General features: G+C 38.1%; 1 long non-coding RNA gene across 1 annotated transcript in view; it reads right to left on the bottom strand.

The window, feature by feature from the left end:
- Positions 1 to 14,123: 14,123 nt before the first annotated feature.
- LOC127107422 (uncharacterized) overlaps positions 14,124 to 23,221 on the bottom strand; it is a 47,999-nt gene continuing 38,901 nt past the window's right edge. Inside the window, exon 2 of the long non-coding RNA XR_007795717.1 lies at positions 14,124 to 14,415. This is a non-coding gene — a long non-coding RNA (uncharacterized LOC127107422). The remainder of the gene's footprint in view (positions 14,416 to 23,221) is intronic.

The raw sequence follows: 23,221 nt of genomic DNA on the forward strand, positions 1-23,221 counted from the left end.
GAAACCCGCTCCACTCGGGGAATAACAACCTTCTGGCCTGGCTGCTGAGGAAACACCATTGTAAACCTGCCGGAGATAACCACCATGACTCGGCTGGAGAAAGTCCACGGACCTTGGATCCGCTGGGGAGCTAGTCCTCTTCACTCTGCTTGGGGACCTAGCTGGGAAATGAGAAAAGTTGGCACAGAACACCCGTCGACTCGTCGAACCACGGTATCCACCTCCCAATCTCGTATCAGCTTTCCACTTTTGAGAACTCCCAGACTCGTCTGGACCTTTTCTGCTCCATCATCTTGTATTCCAAATCGCTCCGCGCTCGACGAGAACGTACTCCCGGGATTTATACATAATTTCAACCTTTCGACTTTGAAGAGTCTTCTTGGTTAATTTCAAAGGTCGTCGGACGTCTCGTCGTCTCTCCGTCCTTTCTTCATGCACTCGTCCCTGAGCGGACTCTGCGGGAAATTACACACTTTCAGGTCTTCCGACTTTGAAGAGTCTTCTTGATTACCATCAAGGATCGTCGTACGTCTCAACGTCACTTCGTCGTTTTCATTCATTCGTCCCTGTGCGAACTCTCTGGGGATCTATTACAAAGCTTCCGCATCACAACCTGCAAGTGAGTGAAAATATCTAACAGTTCCTGCAAAACAGACCGTTAGATAAAACCGTGCCCCAGGCGTGTCAAGATTTCAACACTTGGGTCACTCAACCTTCCAAATAAGATCTCCAGCTTTCAATCTTAATAAACATGCATTGGAAGGAACCTGTATGTCTTAAAATGCAAGATTCTTTATCAAAAATATCTGGATGTTTTTGCAATCAAAGCGGTTATGAAAAACAAAAACAAAATTATTTGACTGAATTTGCATTTTATTGATTTGAAAAAGTGTGTGGCTCAAGTTGAGCAATACAAAGGAAGCAATTCCTGAAAAGAGGTAATTGCGCTCAAAAGGAAAAATCTATCCTAATGGCAATGTGAAACCCGTGATCTCATCGAGTTCCAACTCAGTTACACCCCATATGTCCTCAGACTCTCCTTGCTTTCTGCCTTCTGAACAAGACGATTCCAACCGATCCCTACCGGCTATTATCCATGATGCTTCAACCAAAGCGCAAACGATCATGCCAGACGCAGTTGTTCGTTTCAATCCCTCTTTTGCCTGGACCGCCCTTTCGGGTTTTCAGTCCACCGGGATACCCTTTTTTGCCCAAGTCGCCTCTTCAGGTTTTCGACTTGCCGGGTGTACAGTTTTCATTTTTATCCCTAATTTTTGCCCGAACCTTTCTTTCTGTTTTTGGTTCGCCGGGATGCCCATTTTTGCTTGAACTATTTTGTTCTTTTCGTCCAGCGGGTCTCTTTACACGAAGTATTTTTTAACTGCGCCCGCATTCACAGGGGATGGAAAATCTTCGCCATCCACGGTCGTTAACAACAAGGCTCCACTAGAGAAAACCTTCTTGACCACGAACGGACCTTCATAATTCGGTGTCCACTTGCCCCTTCTATCGTTTTGAGGAGGAAGGATCCTTTTCAGCACCGTATCACCCATGTGATACACCCGAGGTCGTACTTTCTTGTCAAAAGCACGCTTCATCCTTTGCTGATACAACTGCCCATGACAGATGGCTGCTAGCCTCTTTTCCTCAATCAGGCTCAACTCTTCGTACCGGGTCCTTACCCATTCAGCCTCTTGCAACTTCACGTCCATCAGGACTCTTAAAGAGGGAATCTGAACCTCAACAGGTAATACAACCTCCATTCCATATACCAATGAGAAAGGAGTTGCCCCAGTAGATGTACGCACCGAGGTTCAGTACCTGGGCTACAAGCTTCGTACTCCGCCACTACTGTGGGTACACTCAAACGTTAGCCGGGCAATAAAAGCTTATTCACCTTAACCTCCCCATCAGACATTAGAATCCGTTCGGATTCAGGGTCAGACCCCTCCTCCGGGATCGGTCACTCTCAATCTTTCGATTGGAGCACCTCGAGATGTCCTCATCAGGGAACTCAAACTTCATTGGTTGATAACCCACCATGGGTTGCGGAGCGATGTAATCAGACAATACACCCCTTGATTGCTTCTTGAGAGTATCACAAATCAGTCAATATTCTTTCGCCTTTTCACAACCCGTCCGGTCGATGCTGGATTCTCAAACCCATACTCGATCGGATCCATCTCGGAAATCCACAAAGTGGTATGAATCAGCATACTGTCTCAGTCGGCGAGCAGCCTATGCCAAAGTACATCAAGTTTTCTCGAACAGTGAATGTATTGTTTCACAGTCGGTAAACTTTTTGCTAAGGTAAATTGCATGCTCTTTTCGACAAGACGCATCATGCTGACCCAATACACCTCGTAAACCCCTCGAAGGCTGTCAAGTACAGATTAACAGTCTCTCTCCACAGGAGACATCGGAATCAGAGGTTCCTGCACTTATTCTTTTTTATTCTTCAATGCCCCTTGGCAATCGTTATTTCACCTGACCGTTTGATCTTTTTTTTTCAACATCTTGAATATAGGTTCGCACGTGGCTGTTAGATGAGATGTGAACCATGACAGGTAGTTCAATCTATCTATGAAACCACGAACCTCTCTTTCCCTTTCTCGGTTCAGGCGTTTCTCTCTTTTTTTTTTTTTTTTTTTTTTTTTTTTTTTGCAGGATGAACCTCGATTCCTCCCTCACCATGAACCCCAACAGCTTACCGGACCGCACTCTGATAGTGCACTCACTTGAATTCAACCTCAGTTTGAATTATCTCAACTGGTCCACTCGGCTTGGCCAGATCTACCAGATGCCCCCTTTTCTGTTTCGGGACTTTGCTATCATGTCATAGCATAGCATTCAATTTCATGATGAATCATATCATGAAACAAAGTCACCATAGCTCTCTGATAAGTAGCACCGGCGTTCTGCTTCTCTGGAGGACAGTCTCCTTTCCATGGTAGCTCATGCGCAATGACGCCGGTATCCGACCCTAGCATATCTTGACATGACCAGGTAGAAGCATCCACATGCTCTTTCAACAAGGCTACCATTCTGCTCTCGACTTGCCTCTGAAGCGGCCCTAATTTCACTTCCTTCCTGACCTCGGCGGTGCTTGGAATGACAATCTCAACCCGCTTCACGTGCGGCTGAATCACCTTCTCCTCTTGTTTTAACAACCTGGCTAATTCCAGCGGTTCACAATCTTCTTCGCCTTCTTCTTCAGCATGATAGCTCGGTTTGTCGAAGTCATATGAGGTGTAACCAAATCGTTATCAACGAGATCCGGAGACTTATTTTTTTGCATTCGGAACGAGACAAATCAAAAAAGGAGAAAAAATGAAAATAAACATTGCCATTTTTATCTGTTTTTAAATTGTAAAAATAAATGAAAAACAGGGAACACCGCTTTTTGACTGAAAAACATCCATTTATTAATGATGCAGAAATGTTGCAAAATATGAACATGAGGTGGCCCTTACAATGGACCATTACGTGTCGGGCAACACGTATGGCTTTCATGCAAATAAAACTGAAAACAGGAAATCATTACTCTTCAGGACGAGTAACAGTGATGATTTTTTTTAAGCCTTCCAGCTTCCTGGTACGCACGGCTTTATCCAACCATCAAACTTGCAGTCGCTGTCAGTCTCTTTACCCATCACACAGGTGTGATCCGAATCTTCAGTAATTGCGCTCACCATTGCCTGACCATGTGCCGGCATGGGATTGGCATTAACGTTGGGAGATGGAGCAAAGTTGATTGCTTTTGAATCCACCAGGTCTTGGACTACGTGCTTAAAAGCTTTGCAGTCCTCTACACTGTGCCCGGGAGCACCCGAATGGAATTCACATTTGACATTTTCATCAAAATTGGCTGGCCTTTGATCAGGTCCCATAGGTGCCAAAGTCCTCAACTGTACCAGCCCCATATCTTTCAACTTTTTCAATAGGACAGAGTATGTCACAGGCGGCCTGTCAAAATGTCGATCACTCATCCTCCTCCTGACTGGATATCCTGCCCTCTGAGACCTCTGCTGAAATGGCTGACGCTGCTGTTGCTGTTGTGCAGGCTGATTGTCAGCAGGAATGGTTACCGCAGCGGTGCGCTGGAAGTAACGATCCCTACTGGGTCCTCTCTGAGCGTAGACCGCACTGGTATTACCCTCATTCTTGCGCTGACCGTTCCCGAATGGCTTCTTCGACCCTGATGACGAAGCATTACCTTGTATCTTCCCCATTCTCAGCCAACTTTCGATTCTCTCCCCAGCCACCACAATGTCTGCAAAGTTGGTTACCGGACAGCCCACCATTCTTTCAGCAAAAACCCCTTGCAGGGTACCCATGAAGAGATCAGACATCTCTCTGTCCACTAGCGGAGGTTGAACTCTGGCAGCCAACTCCCTCCACCGCTGAGCATACTCTTTAAACCCCTCGTTATTCTTCTGAGACATACCCTGCAGCTGGGTACGACTCGGAGCCATATCAGCATTGAACTGATACTGTTTAAAGAAGGCATCTCCAAGATCTTGCCAGCTTTTGATGTCAGCAGATTTCAACTTGGTGTACCACTCTAAGGATCCTCCAGACAGACTGTCCTGGAAGAAGTACATCCACAGTTTTTGATCTGTAGTGTACGCAGAGATCTTGCGGACAAAGGCCTGAAGATGAGTTTCCGGGCAGGAACTCCCATTGTATTTGTCAAATGCGGGCGCTTTGAACTTCTGTGGGATCACAATTCCCTCAACTAGCCCCATGTTGGACATGTTGATCATCCCTGGAGTGGCATAACTTTCCAGCACTTTAATCTTCTCAGCCAGCAGCTGGATCTCCTTGTTCTGAGGCGGGACCCCATATTGACCCAAGGGCTCATTATGCATGGAAAACTGCTCAGCTTCTCGGTCCTCCTCTTGATCTTCATCAAACCCATAGAACGGAGGCACAAAATTATCCTTCAGATTATGCCCCAGACCAGGTTGACCACCAGCACCAGCATTATTCACCACACCAATGGTTGTCCTCTTTCCGTCGTCTCTGGATCCGCCCAGCCCCTGGTTGGAGACACCATCCAGATTAACCCCACTGTTCGCTGCTGAAGCCCGCTCGAGCTTCTCAACCTTATCAGCCAGAGCCTTCTGACCAACTGCAAAACCCTGCATGATGTTGATCAGCTCAGTCATTTTGTCTTTCAGCTCGAGGAGATCAGTACCTGGGAGATCCATCAGTCTGGGAGTATTGCGCCTGGTGTAATATCTGTGAGGGCGTGTTGAGTGCAAAGGTACAGCTCTGCGAGCACGAGCAATGATTCCTGCAAAACAGCAGACAGATTAATATGCATGAATGCAACGTCTATCCATATGAGGAAGCTTCTGTCCTTTGATTCTGGTTTCATCGAGACAGATAAAATTTTTGACAATAGCATTCTGACATCAGGATGTCTCTCAACCAGATTCTCAATCAATAATACTCCCCATATGGCTAGACGTAGGTTAGGTGCAGATGAATGCAAAATGAGAATGATGCAGATGAATGAATGCAATGCGTTGTGCCATCCTCCAAGTCATCTGAACATCTGTTGCACTGAGTTACGGCCTCTGAACCGATCATAACCATCTGAGGAATGTACAATCACCAATTCAACCCACGGGTTCCGAAATAAACGGAAGACAGATACATCATCATCATCACTGGTCTCTGAGCAGACAATCACAACCATCTGAATCGGCCCGGGGAATCCTGAAATAAACGGATCCCCACTGATAAATATCTCGGCCCGGGGAATCCTGAAATAAACGGATCCCCACTGATAAATCACGGACAGCACTCCGGCGTCACGGCAATAAATGACCATAAATCCGACTTATAAATATGACTCTGATCCACGGAACCATTAGTCACCACCTGAGTCACCATCTGTACCTGAAATAAAGATCATTCCCTCCCCACTAACGGGTGTCATCTAGGCCAGGGTAAGGTCGAGAGAAACGCAACATAAATAACCTTTCGCAGAATACCATCATATACACACCCGAAGTATGTAACGATAGTATCCTACCAGGGTCTGAACTGCTCGTGATGTCAATGTTCCGCTAAGTGGCGCATACCACCCGCTTCCCATGAATCACTCTATTCCTAGGTTTCCTAGATTTCACTCATAGCCTGGGTATTGGGCCTTTTACCTCGAGTAACCCCCACCCCAAACAGTGGAACCACCTGTACAGAGGACGGCAACAATATGATAGTATGATGCATGCAGACATTAATGCAAATATATACACTGGTTAGATTAATAAACGCAATAAATAACACAACAAGCAACCTAAACTAATCCTAAAACGCTAGGAAGGACTCGCTTAGGGACGATGGACCAACATAGGTCTACATCAACATGTCCCCAGCAGAGTCGCCAGCTGTCGCATCCTGCGAAAAATCAACCGGCGAGCTAAAAACAAAACACACACAGAGTCGCCACTGCGCGTTATTTATCCCAAGATAGGGAAAGGAAACGCTCAGAGAAACCTGGAAAGAACATGGTCTCGCGACCAGAGAGAAAAGGTTCGGGAGTCGGTTACGCGAGGGGAAGGTATTAGCACCCCTCACGTCCTAGGTACTCCTAGGGATCCACATCCTAGAATAAAGAAAAGGTTGCTAAACATCACACACACACACGGGGAACGCAGGTGGGGTTAGGAGAAGGGAGCTCGATAAGGTATCGCACCTTATGCCTACATATCTTGTCTGCTACAAGAATCAGAGCCACTGTAGTTCGGCTTACGCACGCCAAACATTACAAAACAGTTAAACACACAAGGGTGGCAAACATGGAGCCCGACGACCACTTGATGGAATTACGTCGGCATCCAAACCAAAACACACTCAAAAGGGCAAACGTGGAGCCCGACAGCCAATCATTGGACTTACGTCGGCATCCGAGCCAAACACAATCAGATAACAGGTAAACACACGCAAAAAGAAAAAGGTTGCCCGGAGTGGTCTCGCACGACCACCTGCCTACATACCTTGTCTGGAACAAGGATCAGGGCGATGTAGTTCCCCTGAAAGGGACTAAATTGCTAACCAGAAACCGAGGGGAAAACACGACACTAGGGAGCTGAGACTCGAGCCTAATGTTGTCATGCAAAGTCACCCTAAGTTCAGGTTTCTACCTACTCGCATCAGTGCGATCTAATCCTAACCAGGAAAGAAGAAAGCATACAAGCATACATCACATCATATATCAAATGAGAACAGGCATCTCAAACAAGCATGTCAATCAGAGATTCACAGAGCACACGCTATAACCAAACAAGAGGCTCAATCAAAGGGGTTTGACCGCCGAAGCGAGTCGTCTGTACATGGTTTTGATTTGCTCTTAACCTTGCCATTACGAGGCTAAGGTGAAGCAGATGAAGAGGTGAAGTGAGGATCAGACCTCACAGCTCATATCCCTAACCAGGGAGAGCGTCTGACAAATGATCATGGGTCCAGAATGGGGGGACCCTTCTATACTCGGAGACTCTGACTCAATGTGCACTGCACAGGATCTTGGGTTAGGATCTCAATGCTTCAACCATGTAATGGGAGCAAGGAGAAGACTCAACTGAATAGTGGGGGGTAGACTGCATACCCCTACCTTCCACCAATTGCCTTATTTAAAGGACTTTCACCTGCTTAGGCACAAAATTAAACAAACACAATCATCGCCTCTTAAGGAGGACTTCAGACATTTATTTGCCCGGCCCGGTAACAGCCGGGTCTCCAGACTACATGAAGTCAAGAGGACCTACCTCAATGCAAGTTGCTTAAGCAACGCAAAGCAAAAGTTCACAAGGAACTGAGCAACTAAAGTACCTGGAAACAATCCAACACAGTTAGTACTCAGACAGACAAAACCAAACAGCAAGTGTTCAATCAATCAAACTATACAAAGCAATGCACAACACAAGGCAAGCTCAAAGCTCAAGCCTAAGCTTCACCACCTACAAAACCAAGTTATGTTAGTGTACAAACATCAAACAACATCAATTAAAATTGATTTGGATCATTCTCCATAAGCATTGCCTTTCTTATCCTGAAAAATCAAGCAAACATTAGCAACTAGACCACTAGGCCAAGCCTAGGGTCCAAAGGCAAGAAAAATTCCTAAACAGCAAGGTATTCACCAACCAAACTCAAATTAATGTCAAACAAGAGCAAACACCATTGGCCTCATGTTTATATCATTCATCATGCTCATGTTATGCACAAAATAAGGCAAACTAGTTCAAATGAAGCACCAAGCATACAAACAGAACTATTGCATTCAAATCCATACTAAAACAATTCTAAAAATTCTCAAATAAATTACACCTAAACAGGGGATATTCCAGGTCTACCATGTCAAATTTGAGCTCATTTGGGCAAATGGAACCATGTCAATGAAAATCAACAAAAACAGACACAATCACATGCTTCAATTCACAACATTAATGCACACATCCACTTCAAAAATTCATAACTCAATGAAAACAAAAAAAGAAATGGATGGGACCAAAACAGGGAGATCCTAACATGTGTCTACTACAAGCATATCAAATTTCATGATCATTCAATACCATATGAGCATTTCACATTGATTCTACCAACCTATGTCACATGAACTTGCAAATTCAACCACCAGAGATGAAAAATAGCAATCAATTTGAAAATGCCACATAAAATTCCACAAAAATTCACATAGCATCTTAACATGCTAATCAATCATCATGCAAAATTTCACATTAATCCAACAAGTATAGGTCACTCAAAAAAATCCAGCAAGTTGACATAATGAGGTGTGACACAAATTGTCACACCTAAGTTCCAAAATTTGCTGCTCAATGACCAGGTATCAAAAATTCATGAAATTTACATGTAAATCTCCATCAGCCAGTCCACAATCATCACAAAAATTTTCAAGCATTTATTTTAGAATATGAGGATTTCATGAACAAAATGGCACAATGTATCAAAATATAGCACATGTTAAAGAAACCTAAGTCAAACACAATTCACACCATGCACAACTTCAACCAATAGGTCAAAAAAATTCTACAGTCAACAAGGAAGTCAACACAAAAATTCTCACATTTTTCTGATTTTTTATGAATTTTTGGTGAATTTTTTAAGATGTTAGTAATTTTTAAATAATTATTTAGCATGAAAACGAATTACATTAAATTATAGTGGCATTATTGTAATAATCCAAGGCCATTCCAATTCATTTATGCGGTGGCGGCGTTCTATTGGTGTATAAGGGAGGGAAACAACTTTTCAAAATTTTCATGCCACGAAACAGATCAAACAAGGAAGAAAAAGCTACAGGAAGTCGTCTTCCCCGCGCCAACAACATGCTCCTCTTCTTCAAATGCGGTTCCGCTTAAATCTCAACCAAAACGCGCAAATCATATATCATTCTCTTCGTCTCCTAACGCACATCACTAATACGCTAACGATTTTAATTAATTTACACTGTACATCACGAATCGAACTTGGAAAGGAATGAACACGAAATTACAAATCAAGATTTCTCTTAACTCACTCAATCATTTCATAAACCGCAAGTTTCACGCTAACCTATGATGAACGATCTACACAATGCATATAACAATTTACAAAACCGTGAGATTCGAATTCGCACCTTTGTTTGATGACAGTTGCGATTCGTGGAGTTTCGATGCTTAATTCCTTGAAACAGATGGCCTAGAAGCTACAAGAAGTTGCATACAAAGCTCAGGTTCGAGAGAGATTGCTCCTATCGCGCCAAATCTTGATTCACCATGGAAGAGTGCACTTTGGACATTTGAGTTTTGGAGCTTGATTGATGATGAGATGCAAAAACAGATGTAGAAGATGATGAGAGGAGATCAATGCAACAAGAATCCTCGAATTTGAGCAAGAATTGAGGAAGATTTTTGGATTTGAAGTTCTATGTGTTCTTGAGCATTTGAGAGAATGTGGAAGGTTTCAGATCTGATTTTTGGTGAAATGATTTTCTGTTATGATTAGAATGTGTTTAGGTTTATATATGTGAGCTTAATCATCCCTTAATCATGTAATTAGCCAAATTGGAATTGTTAATGAAAATGATAATTTCCAAGTGAGGGCAAAAATGGAATTTCCATAGGACAGCTCATGCCACCTCAATGACAGCTCACACAACATCCAAATGCCATGTGTGAGCTGTAGAAACTTGTCTCACTCTCATTGGTTATGTAATTCTCAAATTCACATGTGTATGGTTTAATGTCCAATTTTGCAATTTCATTTTAATGGCCAATTTTCAAACCATAAGCCTTAGGCATGAAATGATGATTCCAACAAATTTTAAATGCCATTTATGAGGTGTAGCAAAAATCCCCACTCAAAAATTCCAATTATTTCACAAATTGGACAATTTTGCCCCTGGTCCATTTTAACTGTCCAGTTGAAAATTGACTTTTTGCATTGACCACTTTTGGAAAAATCCAATTATGCACCATGAAAGTACATGTCAAATGGAGTTTGTGCATATAAAGAACTTGCAATTTGGACAAACCATGTGGAAGTTATGGCCTCCTGATTATGGGTCATTTCTGAAATTCACTGAGCCATAATTTTCCAACCATACATGGGATTTTCAAGTTCTTGGACTTTTTGGAAAGGTGAGAACAAGATCTACAACTTTCATGTTGGACAATTTTTCATTTGAAGCTTCCTTGGACACGTGGCTTTGAGGTCAAAAACTTTCCATTTTTGGAAACTTCAATTACAAGTCATTTTCTATTTTTGGCAGTTTCTGTTCTGACTTGATTTTCTTCATTCTTAAGCTTTGAGATGTCAAATAACACTTGTTCCAACATGAATGAAGTGTATCCAACTCATTTCCACCTCCAAATCCATCAAATCATGTACAGTTGACCACAGTTGACTTTTCAACTGACAGATGAATCTGGCAATGCATAGATCAATCTGAGCCCCAATCTTCAACTGAAATGGCTCAAGGGTGAAACCCTAGCCTCAATAATCTCCATATAATCACATAATGAACCCCACATCCATCATAGACCCCATCTCCTGACTATGCCCTGACTGGCCCAATGCAACTAATTAGGGTTGACCAGTGGTCAAAACCCTAATCTCAAGGAATCAGCCTCAACACTTGATCCTTCTGATGATAACCAACCATGATGATGATGATGTATCATTGTAGTCAAGATGAAGACCAACATCCATTGAGAATCATGAAACCCTAATTTCACAGCCCAATCCTCAGATGGCCAATGATCAGTCAGTAAACCCTAGGCTTGCACTTTTGACTTCCTCATCTCCTGATCAAGACTTGGGAAGATAGCTTGCACAATGTAACCACATGATATGCAATATGCAATGCCTAATGACCTAAAATGAAATACAATATATGTTAATGCTAGTCCCAAGAGAGGAGGGCAAATTTTGAGGTGTTACACATACATCTCATGCATCACTCCATGCATGGTATTTCCACCCATGTCAGACAAAATATCAAACATAACATAATCCAGGATCCAGGATAAATCATATGTATCTCATACATTTTTCATTTAAGTTGATAGAGTTATTACCCTGTTGTCGCATCTCGAAAAATACGACCCCTCGCGATGGTCGCGGAAAAATTTATGTTCGAATAGAGTCGCCACCGAACTTTATTCATCCCAATGAAGGGATAGGAAAATATCGATAAAACCTTTAGGAAATAGAATAATGGAATAGTGGTCGTCGCAACCATATTCGGGTTCGGGAGTGGATTACACAAGAGGAATGTATTAACACCTTGCGTCCGTTGTACTCAACGGTAACCTTTTAGTTTGAATTTACGTTTTGAGTGTCAATTTATGTTTGTTTGTCTTATTCGAGTTATAAATATATTGAAAATAGAAATGGATGAGAACCTTAGAAAGGAGAAAGGGGAGGTTTTTTATTAGTGTGCTTGCGAAGATACAACAATCTCCTGCCTACGTATCCTTAATTAAGGAAATCAGAGCATTCGTAGTTCGGGGAACTACTGTTGGTTGATGTCTTTTAGTGAACAACTGTTTAGATCGCATCCTAAAGATTAAATAGTGTTCTTTCTGAAAAGAGTTTTGGTCACACGGGGGTGACGAGTAGAATTAATATGTTGGGTGTTTTGTTTGACTGGTTTCGATCGCACAGGGCGCAGACAGATAAATTTGATGTGTTAAAATATTTTTGTTGGATGACGATTACTCGGATATTCGAGTAAGACAACTCGTATCCTAATAGTCGAGGAGAGGAATCGAAGGCTCTAGACCATCTCCCTTTTCATCCTTAGTTGTAAAAGGAGTTTGATAATAGTTAAGGTATTTTAAATGGATGACGATTACTCGGACAATCGAGTAAGACAACTCGTATCCTAATAATCGGAAAAGGGAATAGAAGACTCTAAACCACTCTCTGTTTCATATGAGTATTTATGAAAATAAGGTTGTATAAGATTGACGTATTTTAGTATGAATGACAAATACTCGAATGACTGAGTAAAACAACTCATATCCAGGCATTTGAGGAGAGGAATTGAAAACTCAAGACCATATATTTTTTCGTATAGTTTTGATTGGGAATGATCTGACTTACAGTATGAATTGGTAAAAAATGACAATTGTTCGACCGACCGAGTAAGAGAACTCGTATTCAAACAATTGAGGAGTGAAATTGAAAACTCAAAGCCAACTCCCTTTTCATTTAGCTTATTGTGAAAATATTTCGATTTAATCGGAGTTTGGAAGTTGGTAGAGGAACGACAATTATTTGACTAACCAAGTAAGAGAACTTGTATTCAAATAGTCGAGGAGAAAAATTGAAGACTCAAAGTCATCTCCCTTTTCGTTTCTTATTATAAAAGGATTTGATTTGTCTGTGCTTAAGTGGATTAGAAATGACGACTATTTGACTAACCGAGTAAGAAAATTCGTATTCAAATAATCGAGGAGAGGAGTTGAAAACTCAAAGTCATCCCCCTTTTCATTTCCAAAATGAAATGGTATTTGATTGTGATTGGGTATTTTAATTTGATTTGGATAAAAAATACTCGATGTTGGATCGAGGTTCTAAATTTGTGTTTATGAATGAAATAAATTCTATTTAGTGTATTGTTCTTCTACTCGATAAAATCGAATAGGTCTCATTTGTAAGAAAGCCCAAGAGTAAGCTATGTGAGGTTGATGGCGATGCTTAAAAGCAATCGACTTACAAAAATATGGAAAATGGGTTTGATATTAAATCAAGAAATGTGTGATTTTAATGGTTTAAACATGATTTTGAATCGATGATGAAATGACTTGGAATTGAGTTTATATTATGAAGTGATAGTGAAAAATGATGATGAAATAAGTTGGTCAATTTTTTATCAACAAAATTAATTGATTAAAGCTTGATTAAATTGATTAATTGAAGTTAATTAAGATTAATTATCAAAGTTATTTAATCGAATCAAATAATCAAGGTAATTAAAATTGACTAATCGTAATTAACTAATTAAACAAAATTTAATTAATTAGTTAATTATAATTAAAAGAGAAAGAAGTAGGCGACGATGTCGATTTTAAAAAAAAGGTTGAATTGAATTGGTGGTAATGTGCTCAAACCGGTTTGTGCGAAATGACAACACGATTTATGTCACTCGCAAAAAAATCAAAATGCGGTGAAAACATTCTATTGATATATTACAATTTTGGTGGTATACCGACATGACATTGCCGAATCCGTAAATAAAAAGAATTTGATTAAAAAAAAAGAATATAATATAATTGATTGTCAATAGCTGCTAACATTATAAGCATAATGTGTGTGGTCATTAATAGAGACAATATTTGTAGCATATGGTCATTAATAGAGACAATATTTGTAGCATAAGTCTGTAACAGAAGTAGCAGCAAGTGAATTCAAAATAAGTAGAAACTAGTAAATGATAATTAATCTAACCTTGCAAATCATATCATTTCAAAACCAAATGGATGGTCTATTGCCATTACAAGGTCAAATAGCAGGTTTTTTAAAATTACATCTAACGGTTATTCAATTTTAGAACCTATGAGCATAATATTTAATTAATATTAACTAGATTCAATAGAATTGAAAAAAAAAACTTCAAGCATATTTCGATGGAATCATACCCAACTAACAACTCTAACATCTAATTGAGGTTACTGACAAATAGATAATTCATTTTGAATTAGGAAGAAATTAACAGAATCAACATCAGTTAAAAAAAGTCTAACATAATTACTAACAAATACAAACAGAACTAACTAAATGCAACTTAATGATTTACAGTAAATTTCAGATATTTGATATGAATTCCAATTTCATTTGAATGATAATTCCTAACTAACTATCAAATTTGAGAGGAAGTTCATTGTGAATTTCAACCTAAATTCTAACCAACTCAGAATGCTATAAAAATTTACAGTACTGAGATTCTGCAGTTTCTTCAAAAAAAAACTTCGAAATCTTCAATGCTTCACTCTTTCAGTCTCGTTTTCTTCACCTTCTCGCAATCGATTCATCATGCATTTCCGTTTCAGATCCTCGTGCCTCCAAGCTCACACCGTACATCGATCCACAACTTCACCACAAAAGCGGTTCTATTGTCGCCGTGTCGGAGTTCCATTCCGGTAAGACGCAACGGTCTTGGCGATTCCGTCGTGACTGTGAATAAGGTTTCTTGTTGTTTGGTTGTGTACTTTGTCGGACAGCCAACGGTTTGTTGTGAGGCGAAGGAAGGGGGTTTCCGGCGGATGAGGTTTCGTGGAGGGAGCTCGTCGATAGTGATATTGTTGTTCGACGGTGTGGACGGCCATTAGGGGGGAGGAGACGGATTAGGTGGTTGTCGAAGCTGTTAGGTTATGAGTGGTGATGCGGTTGTGAATGGAAATGAGGAAGGGAGTGTGGAGTTTGTAAGGGTGGTGGTTGTATAGAATGTCATCGACTGAGAAGGTATGGTTATGAAGTGGTGGTGTGTGTAGAAGTGGTTCTTTGGTTGATGGAAGACGGTGGAGTGAAGCACGGTAAAGTAGGTGTTTGAAGGAGAAGGTGAGGTAGTTTTGGTCGATGAAGATTCAGTGGGTTGGGTGAGGGTGACGATGAATAGTGAGCAGTGAGCTTTGAATGCGAATGAGATGTTACGATGTGGAATTCAAAGCAACCTCTCTGTATTGAGAGAAAAAGTTCATAATGAGAGGAGATGGAGCACCGTTTTTGGTGAGTGTGTCCTTGTGAGGAAGAGATGTGTTGTCTTCTTTTATTTGTGTCCTTGGTGTCCTTTTTATTTTTATTTTACCGTTAAACATGCCCAGCTGTCCCCACTATTGGCTATTGAGAGAGCCGTTGGAGCTCTCAATTTTGTCAAATAATACACAACCACTTCTAATAGGAAAAATGAGAAGATATTTTTGTTATTCTTATTTTTTCTAATAATAATTTGAAGCTTAATTTTAATTGACCAAATTGGAATGGACAAGGATTACAAATGTTGATCATTGATTAACTCTGATCCAATGATCATGGTTAACTCAAAGAAACACATAAAGAAACACAAATGATTGAATAATTTCAAATGCCTAAAATGTCCTTTCTAGATGATTTAATTTATTTAAAACAATTTAAATTAATTGAATCAAATAAAAAATTCCAACTTCAAAAATAAGTATGATAAAAATAAAACAAGGACATGAAATTCTATTTATTTTTTCTGAATATTTTGGCGAAAGAACAAAATTAAAAACGGCTAAAACTGAATAAATGTCGGGCGAAAATTTGCTCGAAAAATTAAATCGGATGCACTAAAATGATCAGCATAAAATACACTTATTGAAAAAATACAGCATTTCTTTAAATTTTGAAATAATTTTTCACCGGTTAAAAGGCTCAGACGGGTCAAAACGCAACTGAAACAGACGCTGAAAAATACAACGAGCACACCAGGTTAAACTACATGAACTGCAGATTAATAATACTAGCGTCGACAATTTTAATTTCGAAACTTTTTATCTACTGATTTTTGTCCATACTTGAGGAAAGATTCAACTGATTTGTTTGTATTTTCAATAAATTTATTCTGACTGATATTTTAGTTATTATTCATGATGGAATGCATGTCATGTTGTGCATATGATGCAAATTAAAAATGAAATCAATTTTAAAAAAATTTAAATATGCCCGGACAAAATTGGGGTATGACACCTGCATGTGCTCGTGGAATTATTTCCCAGTAAGTCATTCTTCGACTTTATGGTCGATAATGATGTTCCTCTTCTTCTTTGCTTTGTTGCTCTCCAAGCAAAGATTACCTTAAAATTTCTCTTATGAGCTTTTCCCCTGTAGAGCTTTTCCAGTAAATCTCCTCTAAAGGGAGTCTTTTCTGAACTATTTCCCTCAATAGATGAACATTTGAGATACTACTTCGTCAATTCGGAGAATATCATCTATTGTTTGAGATATTGCTTCGTTGATTCGAAGAATCTCATTTGTTGCTTGAGATATTGCTCTAAGTATCCTCGAAGAGTCTTAGATACGATTGAGGTATCATTCCCCTTATTGGAATATCTTGATCATATCACGTAAGATAATGCTTCGTTGATTTGGGGAATCTCATATGTTGTTTGAGATACTGCTTCGTTGATTCAGAGAATCTCATTTATTGTTTGAGACAATGCTCTAGTATCCTCGGAGAATCTCATATACGATTGAGGTATCATTCCATTATTGGCATATCTCGATTATATCATATAAGATAGTGCTTTGTGGATTCAAATAATCTCATTGACTTTTGTTTGAGATACTGCTCTAGTATCCTCGGAGAATCTTAGATACGATTGAGGTATCATTACATTATTAGAATACTTCAATTATATCATATAAGATATTGCTTCGTTGATCCTCATGGAGTCTCATAAGCTTTTATTTTGTCTAGTATCCTTGGAGAATCTTAGATACGATCGAGATTTCATTCCATCTTTGGAAAGTCTTGACTATATCATAAAAGATACTATTTTGTCGATTATCAAAGAGTCTTGATTGTTTCATAAAAGAAACTACTTTGTCGATTATCAAAGAGTCTAGTGACTATCTCACTACATATCTCAATGCATTTTCTTTTTGTATTTCAACTCTGTATCTCGAAGGACAAAATTAGGGGTCTTTTCGTATTTAATTATCTTCCACCATGAATGTACAAAGACTGTTGTCATTCATACCTTCTGGTTTAAGGTAATTAAATAGGGGTAGCTGTCATACCTCAATTTTGTCCGGGCATTTTAAATTCATCTCATGCAAATCCATTTGTCCAGTTTTGCATTTTTAGCCATATGCATTTTTATCATCAAATAAAATCACCATAATTATGCATATATGCATATATAGTAAAAAAAGTCAATATAAATTCAATATTTTACATGTTGAAGAAATTGACTAAAATTGCATTTTTTTCGTTATGCATTTTGAAAAATAAATTCATGATCATTTGATGTATCATAAAAATATCCATTTGAATTTTATTAATAATTTGCATGCATAATAAAAATATCAATATTTTTAGAAAGCCCAAAATATCTCTCATTTATTACATAATTATTTCATACATATATTACATAATTATTTACTATTTAATTAAATAAGTTTCTAGAAGACACTCACACTCTTTGCATAATCCCTAAACTACCATTTTTATAGCCTATAAATAAAATAATTCTCATTCACAAATCTCACCACCAATCATTCACAAAAACTAAGTCAAAGCTCTCTTCATTTTTCTCTTTATTTTCTTTCAAGTCATTTCTTTTTTTTATTGAATAGGTAGGCTTTTATGCTTGTTCTTTATTTAATTCTATTGTATTTTTATTCTTTCTTTCTTTATTTAGTACCTTAATCATCACAATTTTGCATAGAAACTCAATTGATTTCAAAATCAAGAGTTTAAAGTGTTCTTGAACCTCCATGAATAAAAATGGTCAAATGAAAATTGATGTTTGTTTTACATAAATAATGTATCCAATAACTTCCCAACATCATCCCGAGCATGAATCCATAGTTTATTTGTCACGAGGATGAATAAAATGGTCAAATCAAACAAATATATGCTGCTGCATTTTGTTTATTTACGAATTTTTTTGTTATTTATTTCCTGATTTTGAATATACCATTGTATCCGTGAAATCGAGTAGATAAATTTTCATTATTTATTTACTTAATTTGATGAAAAATTGAGAAAGTTATGGTGTTTTTACGTTTTCATTGTAACCCATTTTCTTTCATTTTTGTTGTTACGAGATTAGTAATCAAATATGAGGTTGGGAAAGATGAAGTCTCCCCACACCCCTTAATTGCTCAATATATCCATGTGGGTTCCCCTCCTTTGGGTCTAGGGCATTTTTCTAACTACACCTTAAATTTTTAGTTTGTTTTTGTCTTTTGTATATTTTTTTATTTATTATTTTCTTCTTATTGCTTTATCTATTTATTTTTGTTCTTTTTTTTCATTTAGTTTTTTTACCTCTTGTGTTAATAGTGTGCCCCTCCCTTTTATTATTTTTTTCACCTTTTTATTACTTTATTTTTTAGTTTATTTTATTGTATTTTTAGTTGATGCATAATTGTTAACCCAAAAGATAAAATGACTATTAAAATTAATCTTTCAAAAATACTAAAATCAAAGATGCTTGATCAATATCAAGTAAAATTTTCAAAATCATTTCAAACCCATCCAATTTCATTATTGATTCAAAACCATGTTAAACCATTAAAAATCAAATGATTCTTGATTCAATGTCGAGTCAATTTCAACACCTTTGTAAGTTGATCGCTTTTAGCATCGCCATCAACCTCACTAGCTTACTCTTCAGATTCTTACAACGAGACCTATTTGATTTTAATTAATTAATTAGGCGAATAATTCACCAAATATAATCCAATTCATCTCGAACGTAAATTCAAACCTCGATTCAACGTCGAGTATTTTACTAAATCAAAACTAAAACACTCTAATTATACGTGAACCTGATTTAGAAATGAAAAAGGGGATGGTTTCGAGCCTTTAACTCCTCTCCTTGATTATTTGAATATAATTTCCCTTACTCGATTATTCCAACAATTGTCATTTCTTTTAAAAACTTTTAAACCGAGTAAATCAAATCATTTTCATAATAAACTAAACGAAAAAGAGAGATGGTCTAGAGCCTTCGATTTCACTCCTCAAATACTTGGATATGAGTTGCCTTACTCAGTCATTCGCCATTTTTCGTTTATCTAAAATATCAACCATACATAAACCTATTTTCATAATCAGTTAGATGAAAAAGAAAGCGGTATAGAACCTTCTATTACCTTTCCTGAATATTTGGATACGAGTTGCCTTACTCGACCATTCGAGTATTCATCATCCATTTAAAATATCTTAACTGTTATCAAACCTTTTTATAATTAAGGATAAAAAGGGAGATGGTCTAGAGCTTTCGATTCCTCTCCTCGACTATTTAGATACGAGTTACCTTACTAGACTATCTGAGTAATCGTCATCCAAAAAAATATCTCGACACATCAAATCTATCTTTTTTTCTCGCCCTGTGCGATTGAAACTAATTAAACAAAACATCCAACATATTAATCCAACTTTTCACCTCGTGTGATCAAAACTCTATACATAAAGAACATTGTTCAATCTCTTCTAACACTCATAACAAATTAGTGCTTAAGCCTCCTCCGAGAGTAGACAAGTCAATGTTTACCCTTTAGAACTCGACCTAAATAGTTATTCATTAAAAGACACCAACAAATTGGCGAGCACACTAATAAAAAACCTTCATTTTCCCCCTTCTGAGGTTTTCATTCATTTATCTTTTTAATCCTTTATTCACTCGAAGAAAACAAAAAGCATTTAGCTAACATTCAAATCGTAAATTAGACTAAAAGGTTTCCGCTGAGTATTACAAATATAAGGGGTGCTAATACCTTCCCCTTGCATAATCTACTCCCGAACCCATATATGGTTGCGACAACCATTATTCTTTTTTAAAAATAAAGCTTTTAGAATTTATAATTAATTGAGGGAGTAATTTTAATTTTATGGAGTTTTAGGGTTTTAATTAAATGACAAAAATTCGAGCAATATGGCGTACGCCAATTATTCGAATAATCGAGAGATAATGGAGCGGATGCTCATTAATCTCCTTTTCATTTAAAGATTAATTATTTAAAATAAGGCTTTTAGAATTAATAAATAATTTGGAAGAGTGATTTTAATCTTATAGAATTTTTAGGGTTTAAATTGAATGACGAAGATCCGAGCAATATGGCGTACGCCAATTATTCGAATAATCGAGAGATAATGAAGCAGATGCTCACTATTCTCCTTTTCATTCAAAATTAATTTAAATAATGAAACTTTTAGGATTTATAATTAACTTGAGGAAGTGATTTTAATTTTATAGAGTTTTTTAAGGTTTTAATTGAATGACGAAAATCCGAGCAATATGGCGTACGCCAATTATTCGAATAGTCGAGAGATAGTGAAGCGGAAGCTTACTATTCTCCTTTTCATTCAAAATTAATTTAAATAATTTGGGAGAGTATATTAATTAAATATGTTGAATTAGGAGTAATATGTTTTGAGAAAGATTATTCGGTATCGGACCTAAATCGAATTCATCTTAGGGAAGAAATGAATTATTTGCTCATACTAATAATTGACCTTCTATTTAATTGATTATCTAACAAAATAAATAAATAAAATACAAATCAACGATAATAATCTAACTTATGTTGATAAAATATTTTTTCTACTGTATTTTTAATTATAATCATTACGTTATTCTAATATTTAAATAAAATTTTGAATAAAAATGAAAAAAAGTAAGTAAAATATAAGTTGGGGTATGGAAGAAAACAGGGGGGTAAAACCTTAAATCATACTGCTAGAGCCCAACAAAAGTTTGGATTGGGGGACTCGGAATGGGCCCTAAGGCCCATGACTTCTCATGTCAAAGAACGTTGCCGCAAAAAAACAAATAAAAAAAATGAATGGGCTCGAAGCCCACTTAACATTTTGCCCATGAATCCACAAGGTCATGGTATTGAATACTTCCAACTAAAGCAGCTGTACAGCCGCTGGTGTGTCGACCGTTAAAGGTCACAAGGCGTACAGGGAGTCGCATGCACAGTAACAAATAATAAACAATTAATGTAGGGGAAACTTATCCTAGGGAATCAGACTCGTCAATCATTTTCCAACACAACATTTCCTCAAGTTTTGAATGAATACTTAAATAGAACAAAATCCAAGTAAAACCTGTATACATTTCTCTCTCACATTAACCATTCTTCTCAGTTTCATTTTTATTTTCCTTTTTTCTATCTTGAAATCGAACTCAGACATTTGAAACCAACATGGCAATAATGGTGGAACTCTACGACGGCATCTCTGCACTGCCATGGTGGCGTCGTCGCGAGATTTGGAAACCAATATCAAACTCCTAACCAAACAATCATTCCTACCCAGATTTAAACAAGTAGATTTACAAACCAAAGAAAAATCCAAAGAGTCATATCAGAAAACAACAACAACTAGAAAACCAAGTTTCAACCTAGAATTGACTCCATGGCAATAGAGATTTCATGCGATAATCATATGATTTACACTCTATGAGGCGACATGCACAAGATAGTAACATCAAATCATGCAGAGGGAAAGTTTAAATACCAAATCGGAGCTAGTCCGACGTTCAAACTCCGGCCAGGTTAGTTTAAGCGAATCTTTTAGCACTTTCCGTGATCTTCTCTTCTTCCTTCTCTATTACTGATTTGGTGTGTCTTGGCTTGACAGAGGCTTAGCTCAGTTTGCTCAAAGTTCTAATGATGAACTCTGAGTAAACTTTGAGAGTATTGAGCTTTGGTGATTGGGTGCGAGTGAGATTTCAGCAGAGTAACAGTGCAAAGATTAGGTCCCCTTTTCCGATGACTCTCACCATCTATTTATAGAGCCTTCTCCTAGGATCCTCAAATCATGAGCTGTCAAATCTATCCAAAATCATTCTGTTAGAGAGGAATTTTTCGCTGGATTTCGTGGGGACCAAAGGTATGTGAGTCATTTCCCCGTTTTGTCTGTAGCGAAATCCACCAAAAAGTGTGGTCCTGTATTAGCTCTATTTTACTGTTGTGGAATACTTGCGTGCTTGTGGTAAAAATCTTGGTTTTTACTGTCCTTTAACTCTGAGTTTTTCACAGGTTTTGGTTAACTGATGCGAAGAGGAGAAGTTACCACTGATGTACTGCAGGATATTGCCATGAATTCACACATTGATGTAGGGTGGCTAACTCTTCATGTTGCCATTAATATGAGGACTTTATAAACAATTTAACTTGTGATATTTGTTGGCTGCTTAATGACATTTTCATGACACTTTGGTTTATGCAGGTAACGTGATGCTATTGCACTCTCATTAAGCTGTTACGCAGTCCATGCCGGTCTGTTGTGGATTTGTTGGTTCAGCAAGGCTCCTGTAACTCCATCTCGGCAGGTTTATTCGTATTGGAATTGTTCCTTATCATTGGTTATGTCTGTTCGTACGACAACGATGTCTCTACTTGATTACAACTTGTTTTGCTACTAGTGAACCGATTTCTTTCAGGAAGGGTAAGATGAATCAATTATGGCCCTTCTAGTTTTCTTTTTCAATCTCTAATAACCTGTATCATAATTTATTCTTTTCCTGCAATTTCAGAATTTGAAGCTTGGGATTTAATCATGACCAACTTCTGCTTGCGATTTCTTGCGACCTGCTTCAATGTGCCATTGACATTTTAGCTTGGTATAACTAATGACTTTGATCTATTTATCCTGCATGGAATCCTGTACAATATGCTTATCACTATAACCTTGCTCTCACTTATTCATGATTTTACTTCTGATCAAACTGTTGTGGTACCACTCAGGCATTGCAAAACTTGTGTCCTGCATGTTCTTTGGCTCATTTGTGGTATGCAGGTTGCAGCTGGCCTACTGGCGCGTCTAGCTCCCTGATAGCTTATTCTGGTTTACACACAGATGGTATGGTTAACTCTCATCACAGTCCCGTGATAGCATTTCCTTACACCATTTTAATCATGACGAGCTATGTGCAATGGCGGTTTTTATTGGCTTTCCTCTATGTACACCTGCAGTTGATTCACAATCTCAGTCCTTGTC

Source organism: Lathyrus oleraceus, chromosome 7, assembly GCF_024323335.1.
Source record: "Lathyrus oleraceus cultivar Zhongwan6 chromosome 7, CAAS_Psat_ZW6_1.0, whole genome shotgun sequence".
NCBI classification, from domain to species: Eukaryota; Viridiplantae; Streptophyta; class Magnoliopsida; order Fabales; family Fabaceae; genus Lathyrus; species Lathyrus oleraceus.